Source organism: Podarcis bocagei, assembly GCF_964188305.1.
Source record: "Podarcis bocagei genome assembly, chromosome: 11".
In the NCBI taxonomy this organism is placed as follows: domain Eukaryota; kingdom Metazoa; phylum Chordata; class Lepidosauria; order Squamata; family Lacertidae; genus Podarcis; species Podarcis bocagei.
Window position 1 is genome coordinate 51363540 of NC_138136.1, and position 11342 is coordinate 51374881.

Sequence of the window (11342 nt, forward strand, 5' to 3'; positions counted from 1 at the left end):
GCAAGCAAATTGGATCACCAAGCTATTTAAAAACAAACAAACCCAGCAGCCTTAAGACAGATGTTCATCAACTTGTTTTGTACAACAGAACAGCATCTACTGTAAGTTGATTACAAGAGGCCGATCCTTGGAACTGATCGAGGCCCATAGAAAGCAACAAGACTGCATCCTCCGGGATGCAACTGCAAAGCCCAAGAAAGAGTTAAGAATCTGAGACAAGCAACCTTTTTCTTGCTGCAGCACAGCTAGCAGAGCCCACACAGCACAAAAGAGATATAAGACACTCTGTTCCCTTGTTCTGTGTGGGAGCACATGCTGCTATCTCAGCTACAAAGGAAAACTTTCAAGCAATTCTCTTCTTCCTTTGCTGCACAGACAGCACAAATCTCTTGTCATTGCACAGACAGCAGATAGCTTTGGGTAGTCTAAGATGCTGCAGTCTGTTATCAACTCTCTCATCTTATGCAGGCATGCCAATCCATGGCTGAACAAAAATCAGGAGCTTTAAAATTATGCGGCTGGGTCCTTTTATTCATGTCTTCAATTGAATTGCATCCATTCTTCTTCTTCTTCTTCTTCTTCTTCTTCTTCTTCTTCTTCTTATTATTATTATTATTATTATTATTATTATTATTATTATTACTCCTCCTTTGCAACTATGATAGCAGGAAACAAGGGCCAAACTCGCTGTTTCCCAAGAATGTTTTTGACACTGCTGAAAAAATATCTTTGGGTAATAGTCCATGAAATCCTTGCCCTAGTGCAACAGGATTTCACCCCCTCCCCCTCCTGTGTACAAATCTGCTCCGTAGGATTGGGGGAACCCCCAGGGCAGAACAGATATGTTATTGCCTCCATCTTAGCTCTGGGTGAGGGCTGGTTTTTTTTTAAGGAGGGCACAAGAGGAGACGCTAAGATGGAGGCAATAACATATTTACTTTTATTTTATTTATGAAAAGCAATGAAATTCTCCAGGATGACCAAGGGAACCTGGAGGTTTGCAGAAGCAGAAAACATCTGCATTTCAATGATAACTAAGTCGCCATGAACTGCTGAGTAACGGAAAATCAGAGGGGACGTGGACTTCAATGGAGTAACATAAAAAGGGCATGGCTGGCTGGAACACTGAACAGGAGCACACTGATGCATGCAGCATTTTCCCAATTCTACTACTATGGGATGGTTAAGATTTAAGAACTGTTGCTGTTCAGCTATGCATGAATATGTTATGAGCACAGAGAGAGACAGAGAGAATTTGCAGAACAACATTTTATCCAGTCTTGCATTGGTAGTCAGAGCTCTCTCAGCAGAGCAAAAAGAAGACCAGCCTGGAGGGTCTTGCAGCACTTATTTCATAATGTCAGTTGTGGAAATTCACCATCCAAGCTATTGTCCCACAGGAATGCCTTGAAATTGTTTCCTAGACACAGCCTAGCAGGAAACAAAAGCAGTGGAAAATAAAATGCAAAAGTGGAAAACACATAGAAAGCTGAAGTAAAGCAAATAAAATAAAATCTTCCACAGCAAGGTATCATTGTTTATTAGCTTTTACTATATACCGATTTTTGCTTATTGAAAGACGCAGGCATGCAATCAGGAACCAGAGTATTGAAATCTTATACTGAGCCAACTGTCTTTGTTGGATGTGACTTGTGACATTGAAATTGCTGAGCAATGTGATGTCAAAACATGCATCTGCTTGAGTTAAATACAGTGGTACCTCGGGTTAAGTACAGTGGTATCTCGGGTTAAGAACTTAATTCGTTCTGGAGGTCCGTTCTTAACCTGAAACTGTTCTTAACCTGAAGCACCACTTTAGCTAATGGGGCCTTCCACTGCCGCTGCGCCACCGGAGCACGATTTCTGTTCTCATCCTGAAGCAAAGTTCTTAACCTGAGGCACTATTTTTGAGTTAGTGGAGTCTGTAACCTGAAGGGTATGTAACCTGAAGCATCTGTAACCCGAGGTACCACTGTATTGGGGGGAGATGCAGAGAGGGAATGAGGAAAGGATACCAACCCCCAAGTTTAATGCAATGTATATTTAGCCCCTCATAAACAGCGATTTGTCTGGGTTACTCAGTGAGACTCATGACCGAGCAGATCTTTGAAGCTGGGTTTCCCAGGCCAAAACCAGACATGGACACCTGAGGCGTCACACTGAACAGTCATGACTTCAAGTACTCAGGTAAGAAGAAAGCTCTCCTGGATTTGGGGGTGCTCCTTAAATTTGGAAATTTCACAAAATCCAAAGAAAACAACATGAAGGGTGTGGGGAAACCAGGAGCTTTACAAAACAGCTGAGCATTTGGGCTTTCCATCCCAATTACATTCTGAATGTGTATAAGGGCTCCTCCAGATTACCTGTTTACTGAGCATTCATCTTGATTTGCTTGCACAAAGCTTGCAAGGAAGTTAGACTAGGTCTGGTTTTTAGGAAGCATTTGGTCTGATTTGTTTGCTGGGCATATATAGAAGAAGAGTTTGGATTTGATATCCCGCTTTATCACTACCCAAAGGAGTCTCAAAGCAGCTAACATTCTCCTTTCCCTTCCTCCCCCACAACAAACACTCTGTGAGGTGAGTGGGGCTGAGGGACTTCAGAGAAGTGTGACTGGCCCAAGGTCACCCAGCAGCTGCATGTGGAGGAGCAGAGATGCGAACCCGGTTCACCAGATTACGAGTCTACTGCTCTTAACCACTACACCACACTGGTTCATTCACATATATATATGACAATGAGCATTCATCCCAATTCACTTGCAAGGTTCTTCCTATCGGTCATATGTTCATCCCACAATTTGTACCTTTCCTTGTCAGTTTCCTAACCGCAAATAGTCTTCTTTTTTATAATGGGATAAGGTGTTAGAGACCTTTGATCCGCTTTAATTTGTGCAAGCCAAAATTTCTGGAATCTCTTTTGCAAAAACTATGATAGTTTTAAGGGGCCACCCTAAAATGCGGAGAAATTCTGGCGACCGTGAAACCTCCACCATGGAAATCCAGCACTTTTGTACCCAATGCTCTCACTTTTTGCCAGCAAAAGCAGGACCCCGTCTAGCACGCATGGCTGAGCCTCCCCCTTAGATATACTTTCCATGCGAGAAGCAAAATGTACAGCAGAGATTTCCTGTACACCAGCAGGACAGTCACATTTAATAATAAAGCAGCGAATTTACGACCTGGGCCCATTGTGGTACATCCATTCCCATCAATTGAGACCTCATGCACCATAAAAGTAAAATGGAAGGCGCACACTCAGTAAGTGCGAGCAGGGCAGCGTTATTAGATCATTTAAAGCTAAATACATTACTATGTTGTTGCCTTCCTCTTGACAGATATATCAGCAAAGGGAGGCGGGGGAGGAGAAACCAGAGGGATGTCAACTTACCTGCCTCTATAGAACTCTGGCCTTTTAAATTCAGCCTTGTAATTTGCTGAGAGAGCAAAGCCACTGCTAGAGGTGTGTTAATTTCCCTTTCCTCCCAGCTTTGCATTCCCCCCCAAGTCTTAAGTTCAGTTTGCATTTAAAATAAAAAATCATCATGAAAATTTACCAGTGTTTTAGGGCGAATTTCTCCTCATACAGTGGTACCTCCGGTTAAGAACTTAATTTGTTCCAGAGGTCCGTTCTTAACCTGAAATGGTTCTTAACCTGAAACACCACTTTAGCTAATGGGGCCTCCAGCTGCCACCGCGCCACCGCCGCGTGATTTCTGTCCTCATCCTGAAGCAAAGTTCTTAACCCGAGGTACTATTTCTGGGTTAGCGGACTCTGTAACCTGAAGGGTCTGTAACCCGAGGTACCACTGTATATACATTTTAGTCTACAAGAGCCAGTGTATCAGAGCTCTAGCACCAAGGCAGGGGCAGAGGAAGGGGAGGTGGTTGGGGCAGTCCGCCCCAGGTGTCACTACTGAGGGGAGTGACAAAATGCCAGACGGCTATCACCATGGTGCCTGCAGTGCACCCAAATGATGCATCTCTCCTGGGAGTGACATGGTGGCTTGGGCGCCCACAGCCTCCATGCTGCCCAAATGGTCCGCCTGCTGCCTCCCCCTCAGTTGTAGGGCAGCTGAGCGGGAGGAGGCAGGCAGACTCCTCGGAGGCCCCGTGGAGCGTCCTGCCCCAGCTGGCCTCACCCCACAGGGTATGTGTGCCACCCTAGGCACCCGATCGGCTTGCTCCACTGCAGCACCAGGGTTCAAATCATACTTGCCCATAGAGCGCAATGTGTGTGGACTTGGTTCAGTCACTGCCTCTTAGCCTAACCTACCTTACAGGATCGTTTTGGGGATTAAACGAGGAGGAGAAAAAAGTAGGATATGAATGCAAGATTATAATGATGATGATGATGATTTATAACTTGTACTCCACAAGTGAGCACCTAGGGGTCAACAGTCACCCTCCACACCACTTCCTGGACATGACCCAGGAGGAAGGAGCAGAGCTACTGCATAACAGTGCCCCTGGCTTCCAACCCCCCCTTAGATTAAATAAATTGTTTGCAATCTTTCCTTGTATACAAATTTCTGCAAAGCAATTTCCCCATATGTGATGCAATTCGGGATGTTACTTTCAATAATATATGCACAGACACTCACAATTTGGCTTACTGTATGCAACTTTATCCACAGTACTTGGCCGAAGAACTGTATTGCAAAATTCAGAGAAGTGTAAAATTCTGAAGGTTGGTTGTGTTTCAGTTTGCATATTGCTTTGCTAAGATCACCTTTAAATGCAAACTGAGTGATGTTTCTGCCCCCTCATCTCTAGTCACTGTCAGATGTCAGAGACTCTGGCATTCCCCCCAGAAGCTCCTAAGCAGACGTTTTTTACTGGTTATCCACGGAAGGAATTTGTGGAAGTTTCTTATTTTTTTAGAGAAAACATAATAATAGATATTTCCCCCATGCAATTAAATTTAACTGGAGGCACTGGGAATGAAAATGGACTTCCATTTATAGAGACAGGATGGTGAAGGAGCACACAGTTTGATAACAAAAATCCTGACTGGAGCCCATTTAGGCGGCCGGGAGAACCATTTATTCAGTGTATTGATCAACTTTTTAAATGCAAGTAATTAAGACACATTGGTCAAGCCCAGTACTTAGCTTGAAAATACTCCCTTTTATAAAATAGTTCCGAGCCCCTTACGACATGGAGGAAACAATTCAAGATAAGGAGATGCAAGCAATTCCTAAGGCGAATGAAAAGAAGGCTTAACGGAAAACACACAAAAAAAGAGGGGGGGCAACAGAAGCTTCAGATTTCCTTCCCAATACCATATGTTTTACATCTCATTTCCCCGGCCAAAAGCCGGCACAGTGGAAGCTGCTCCATTAGGCAACGCTGCCTTTCCCACAACGTCAGTCTGCCCTCGGCCCACACTGACCTGGCTGTCTTCTTACTTACAACCAGTTCCAGGGAAGCAACTGGCTGCCAACGTCCTCCTTAGACTCAGGCTGTGCACACATCACACATTTAAAGCAGACATCTCCCCCCAAAGAATCCTGGGACTGTAGTTTGTTAAGTGTCCTGGGACTTGTCGTTCTCCGAGTGGCAAACTACAGTTCCCATGATCCTTTGGTTAAGTCATGTGCTTTAAAGTAGAGTTGCTATTAATCATTTCTTATTTCTTCTTTTTGAATGTTGTTGTTGTTGTTACAATTATGATTATGATTTATGATTTATATACTGCCCTGTGTCAAAAGATCCCAGAGATACCATTTTTGGGGGTGGGAAGAAGAGGATCCAGCCAGATGGGTAGGCTAGATCGAACGTTGTTGAACTTCTAGGGCTATTTTTGTGGGTGCCACTGGACCTGAAAAAAGCCTGGAATTCAATTGGAAATATACAGTGGTACCTCGGGTCTAGTACTTAATTCGTTCCAGAGGTCTGTTCTTAACCTGAAACTGTTCTTAACCTGAAGCACCACTTTAGCTAATGAGGCCTCCCACTGCCACCGTGCCGCCGGAGCACGATTTCTGTTCTCATCCTGAAGCAAAGTTCTTAACCCGAAGTACTCTTTCTGGGTTAGCAGAGTCTGTAACCTGGAGTATGTAACCTGAAGCGAGTGTGTGTGTGTGTGTGTGTGTGTGTGTGTGTGTGTGTGTGTGTGTGTGTGTCCCGCCCATCTGGCTGGGTTTCCCCAGCCACTCTGGGCAGCTCCCAACAGAATATTAAAACAGAATAAAATATCAAACATTAACAACTCCCCTAAACATGGCTGCTTTCAGATGTCTTCTAAAAGTCAGATAGTTGTTTATTTCCTTGACATCTGATGGGAGGGCATTCCACAGGGCGGGTGCCACCATCGAGAAGGCCCTCTGTCTGGTTGCCTGCAACCTCACTTCTCGCAGTGAGGGAACTGCCAGAAGGCCCTCGGAGCTGGACCTCAGTATCCGGGCTGGACAATGGGGCTGGAGACGCTCCTTCAGGTATATGGACCAAGGCTCAGCTCCCTACATCCAGCTTTTAGGAATTTTAGAGACTTGACTGAAGGGGAATTTGCACATCACTACTTCACATGATCCCCCCCCTTCACTTTTTCATCTCCCCTTTTAAAAAATTTGCGGTTGATTTCTCTCTTGCACCCTCCTTCCACTCGCCCCTCTTACCTTGAAGTTGCCCCCTTCTCCTTGTGTTACCTCGTGCCTCTATCGTATTTGCTATCACATGTTGCCACTGGATAAACGTAATCCTTCCCGTGACACATCCCAGATCATATCACATTACAGCAACTGTACAGCCACCTCTATCCCATTTGCCGAACGCAAAGTGTGTTTGATTGGATCATAAACACATAATGTGAAATACGCCTTATTGCTGCGAAGGGTTTGGCAGCTGCCTCCTGTCAACATTCGCGCAAGGGCAACAGGTTTGGAGCCACAAGCGTGCATCTAAAGGGCAGCACAGAAGATAAAGGAAGGGACTACAGGATGGGAAGCGCACAGGAAACCTTTCCCACACTCTGCAGAGGCAAAGCCCTAAGGGATAGTGTGGCGTAATGGTTAGGAGGTTGGATTTAAATGCTGTCTTTGACCTCTATGGAGGAAGGATGGAATAATAATTAAAATAACTTGGGCTACCTGGCAAGAGTGACTATATGATACTCATTTGTGTATATAGTACTCACATATTACATTTTTGTGCCCCTGATACAACAAAAGTCTGGCACTGAAATAATAATAATAATAAATTGTAATAATAATAATAATAATAATAATAATAATTATAATTATAATTATAATTGTATTCTTTATACCACACCCATATGACTGGGCAGCTTCCAAACATATAAAAATGCTTTTTTTAAAAAATCAAACATGAAAAACTTCCCATTACAGCCTTCAGCTGCATTCTAAATGTTGTATAGTTATTTAAGTCCTTGGCTTCTGATGGGAGGGTGTTCCACAGGGAGGGCACCGCTACCAAGAAGGCCCTCTGCCTGGTTCCCTGCAACCTTGCAATGACAGAGTGTCAGAAGACCCTCAGAGCTAGATCTCAGTGTCTGGGTTAACAACAGGGGTGGAGACACTCCTTCAAGTATACAGTCATACCTCAAGTTGAATGTGCTTCGGGTTGAGTGCGTTCAAGTTGCGCTCCACGGCAATCCGGAAGTAACGGAGCGCGTTACTTCCGGGTTTCGTCGCTCGCACATGTGCAGACGCTCAAAATGATGTCACGCGCATGTGTGGAAGCAGCAAAACGTGACCCGCGCATGTGCAGACGCGCCGTCACATCTTGCGTTCCATTCAGGATGCAAACGGGGCTCCGCAATGGATCCCGTTCGCACCCCGAGGTACCACTGTACTGTACTGAGGCCGTTTAGGGCTTTGAAGGTCAGCACCAACACTTTGAATTGTGGATTCCAGGTCCACTTCAGGGAATGTGTACCTTCCAACACTTTGGAGCCCAAATCCAGAACTTCATATTCCCGTTTTTTATCGCAAGAGCACAGCAGCCATTGTGGTTGTCATGATCTCCCCATGTTTATCCTGGATAAGAAGAGACTGAGAGGAGATACCGATCGCCATCTCCAAATATCTAAAGGTCTGTCACATGAGGAACAGAACATGGAAGATGGAGCAAGCTTGCTTTCTCCTGCTCTGGAAGGTAGGACCTGAACCAATGGATTCAAGTTTCAAGAAAAGAGATTCCGACAAAACACCAGGAAGAAATTCCTGACAGTATGAGCTGTTCAAATGTGGCATGGACTCCCTTGAGAGGTTGTGGACTCTCCTTCTTTGGAGGTTTTAAAGCAGTGGTTGGATGGCCATCTGTCATGGATGCTTTAGTTGAGATTCCTGCATTGCAGGGGGTTGGACTAGATCAGGGGTCCCCAAACTAAGATCCGTGGGCCAGATAAGGCCCGAGGGACTCGTTTAAACAGCCCACGGCGACCCCCACCACCCGCTGCCACTGCCCGCTCTTACCTGCGCTGCACTGGGCAGCTGCCACTTCCGGGTCGGAGGAACACTGAAAATAGCTTGTGCGCATGCGCATGCATTATTTCCAGTGCACATCCGGGTCGGAGGAGGCCTGTGCACATGCGCACAAACTATTTCTGGCGCTCCTCTGACCCGGAAGTGTACTGGAAATAGTGTGTGTGTGCGCACGTGTATGGGCACGCGCTCCCCTGCCCTCTGGCACGCCGCACAATCGGTCCTGGAGACACCGGTCTCAGGCATGGTAAGTTTGCTGACCCCTGGAGTAGATGATCCTTAGGATCCCTTCCAACTCTGCAGTTTTATGGTTCTATGCTCACTGTTCTTCAAGTCCTTATGCTATTATTGGCCATTCGGCTCACCTCTCACCTCTTTGCTTTTGTACAGTGCCTTGCACGTTCAGAGCCGCACTGTTCCACGTGAAGTGATGATGATAGCTGTGTGTCACATCCTGCTAATCCAAAGTATCATTTTTAACATGAAAGATCAGGGGGAGGAAACAAAAGAGGTAAGAATAACCCCCCTGCAGGCTTTACAATCTAACTGTGGGTTGCCTGGAATTCCATCCACTGTAAACACCATCTGCAACCAAGCCGGTATTCAGCCTTCTTAAAAATCTATCTCCGGGACTCATTTATATGCAGGCCAATTTTTCATTCATCTCAAATCTGCAGCCAGCATTCTAATGTATGAAGCTTCCCCGCTCCATCTCTTCCCCCTGAAGAAAAATAGCTTAATTTCTGCAGCTGATAGATTTTCCTGATCCTTCAAACAGCAGAAAAAGACTCTTGAAAATCGGTCGTTGAACTATCCACAGGCATTTTATAATGGCCGTAAATAGGACTATACTGAATAGCTCTCCAGGCAGCATCCAGAATAGTGTCCTTGACACGGTTATTATTATTATCCTTACTGCAAAAAAATAAAAAATAAATAAAAATATATCTCTGGACCTCGCAGCTTTGCAGCTTGCCGTTGGGCCTTCAAGGGTGTTCAGAAAATAGCAACATTGCCTTGCACCCTGCCCAGCAAACGTATCATTAACCGAGGCTCACCCAAGAAGGCACTATTTTCATTTTCCCCCTTTATTATAATTTACGCAATGCTTAGGGGCTGAATGAAAGCCATTCACCTTTCCCAAAAAAATGTTTTGAAAAGTGTTGGAAAATGCCCCCTCCTTTCTCCCTCCCTTGTTGATCCCCCCCCCGCTGCTTGCAAAAAGGTTCACCTGTTGGCTGAGTTTGCTCATTCCAGCTCCGCCTTCCCCATGATGTCATAACAGAGCCAGATTTCATGAGCCACATAGCAGACTTCTCTCCATCCTGGCAAACGTGTAACCGCTGGTTGGCTAATTCAACCAGTCCCCGCCCCCCAGTGATGTCATTAGTGATGTCACACATACAACTCTGATTAGCTGTACAGCCTAGTTAGCAGCAGCAGCCTGTTGAGCATGTGATCTCTGGTTAGCTAATTCAGAAGGTCGTCAAGGTGTGTTTGTGTGTGATTTAGCGCCATTGAAGTAGCAGCACATGGGAGAGTAGGAGCAATAAAAAAGGATGAACAAAGGTGAATATTCAGCCGAGCATACAGGGTTTTGTTTTCTTTTGAGGAAGGAGGAAATGCTTCAAACAGCAACCCCATCATTTTTTCTGGCCTGAAAATGGAAAGTTGGAAATGTTCCGTACCACATGCCTAACTGCTCCATTGCAAAAAGACATGGTGGTACAAAACACGGCCCTTAATGCTCTTTTTTGCGGCCCTCAGCAACATTTGACACCCCCCACACTGGCAGCCATCACGCTGCTTTTCCAAAGCTGGGGAAGTGAGGTGCTGGGTTTGGGAGTGAGGTGGGAGAGATTTGAGAGTGCCCTAAGGTCTTCTGGCCTCCTTCCCAAACACATCTCCGCTTAATTCCAAAAATGTCATACTCCAGCTTCAAGAAATGTTGAAAATAGAATTTGAACCTCAAATGCCGAATGTAGAATTTGACTTTGATGTTTGATTGGGGGGATACATGTTGGCACCTCTTGGTGAATTTTGTTTGGGCAGGTGTCAAATACAAAATAGTTAGCTATCAAAAACACATCTGTATGTTGTCAAATACCAATACTATTGCATGTCAGCTACGAAATACAGCCCAGGTGAAAAATGACGTATCAGTTTTAAACATTATTGGATGTCAAATACCAACATAAGGTACTTGGAGATATTCACTGAATATTCATAAAATATCCTATTATATCTTAAACAGACAATTTCCAGGTAGGCCTTTGGAAGTTCTAATGTATTTCACTTAGTTAGTTAGTTAGTTAGTTAGTTAGTTAGTTAGTTAGTTAGTTATATTTCCAATAAATTAAAACACAGTGAAACATCAAACATTAAAAACTTTCCTATACAGGGCTGCCTTCAGATGTCTTCTAAAAGTCAGATAGTTGTTTATTTCCTTGACATCTGATGGGAGGGTGTTCCACAGGGTGGGCACCACTACCAAGAAGGCCTTCTGCCTTCTTCCCTGTAACCTCACTTCTCACAGGGAGGGAACTGCCAGAAGGCCCTCGGCGCTGGAGCTCAGTGTCCAGGCTGAATGATGGGGGTGGAGATGCTCCTTCAGGACCGAGGCTGTTTAGAGCTTTGAAAGTCAGCACCATAACTTTGAGTTGTGTTCTAAGCATGCTGGGAGCCAATGTAGGTTCTTTAGGATCAGAGTTATATGGTTCCAGTGATGATTCCCAGTCAACTGTTAAAAAATCATTGCATTTTGTTCATTTGCAAGTGAAATAGACATAGCAATGAGGGGAAAAAACCAAAATATGGGCCTTCAGCAACAGATACGATCTATGTTTATGATGACATGTTATTCTCTTGCTAATTATTCTGATTTAAAAGTGCATCT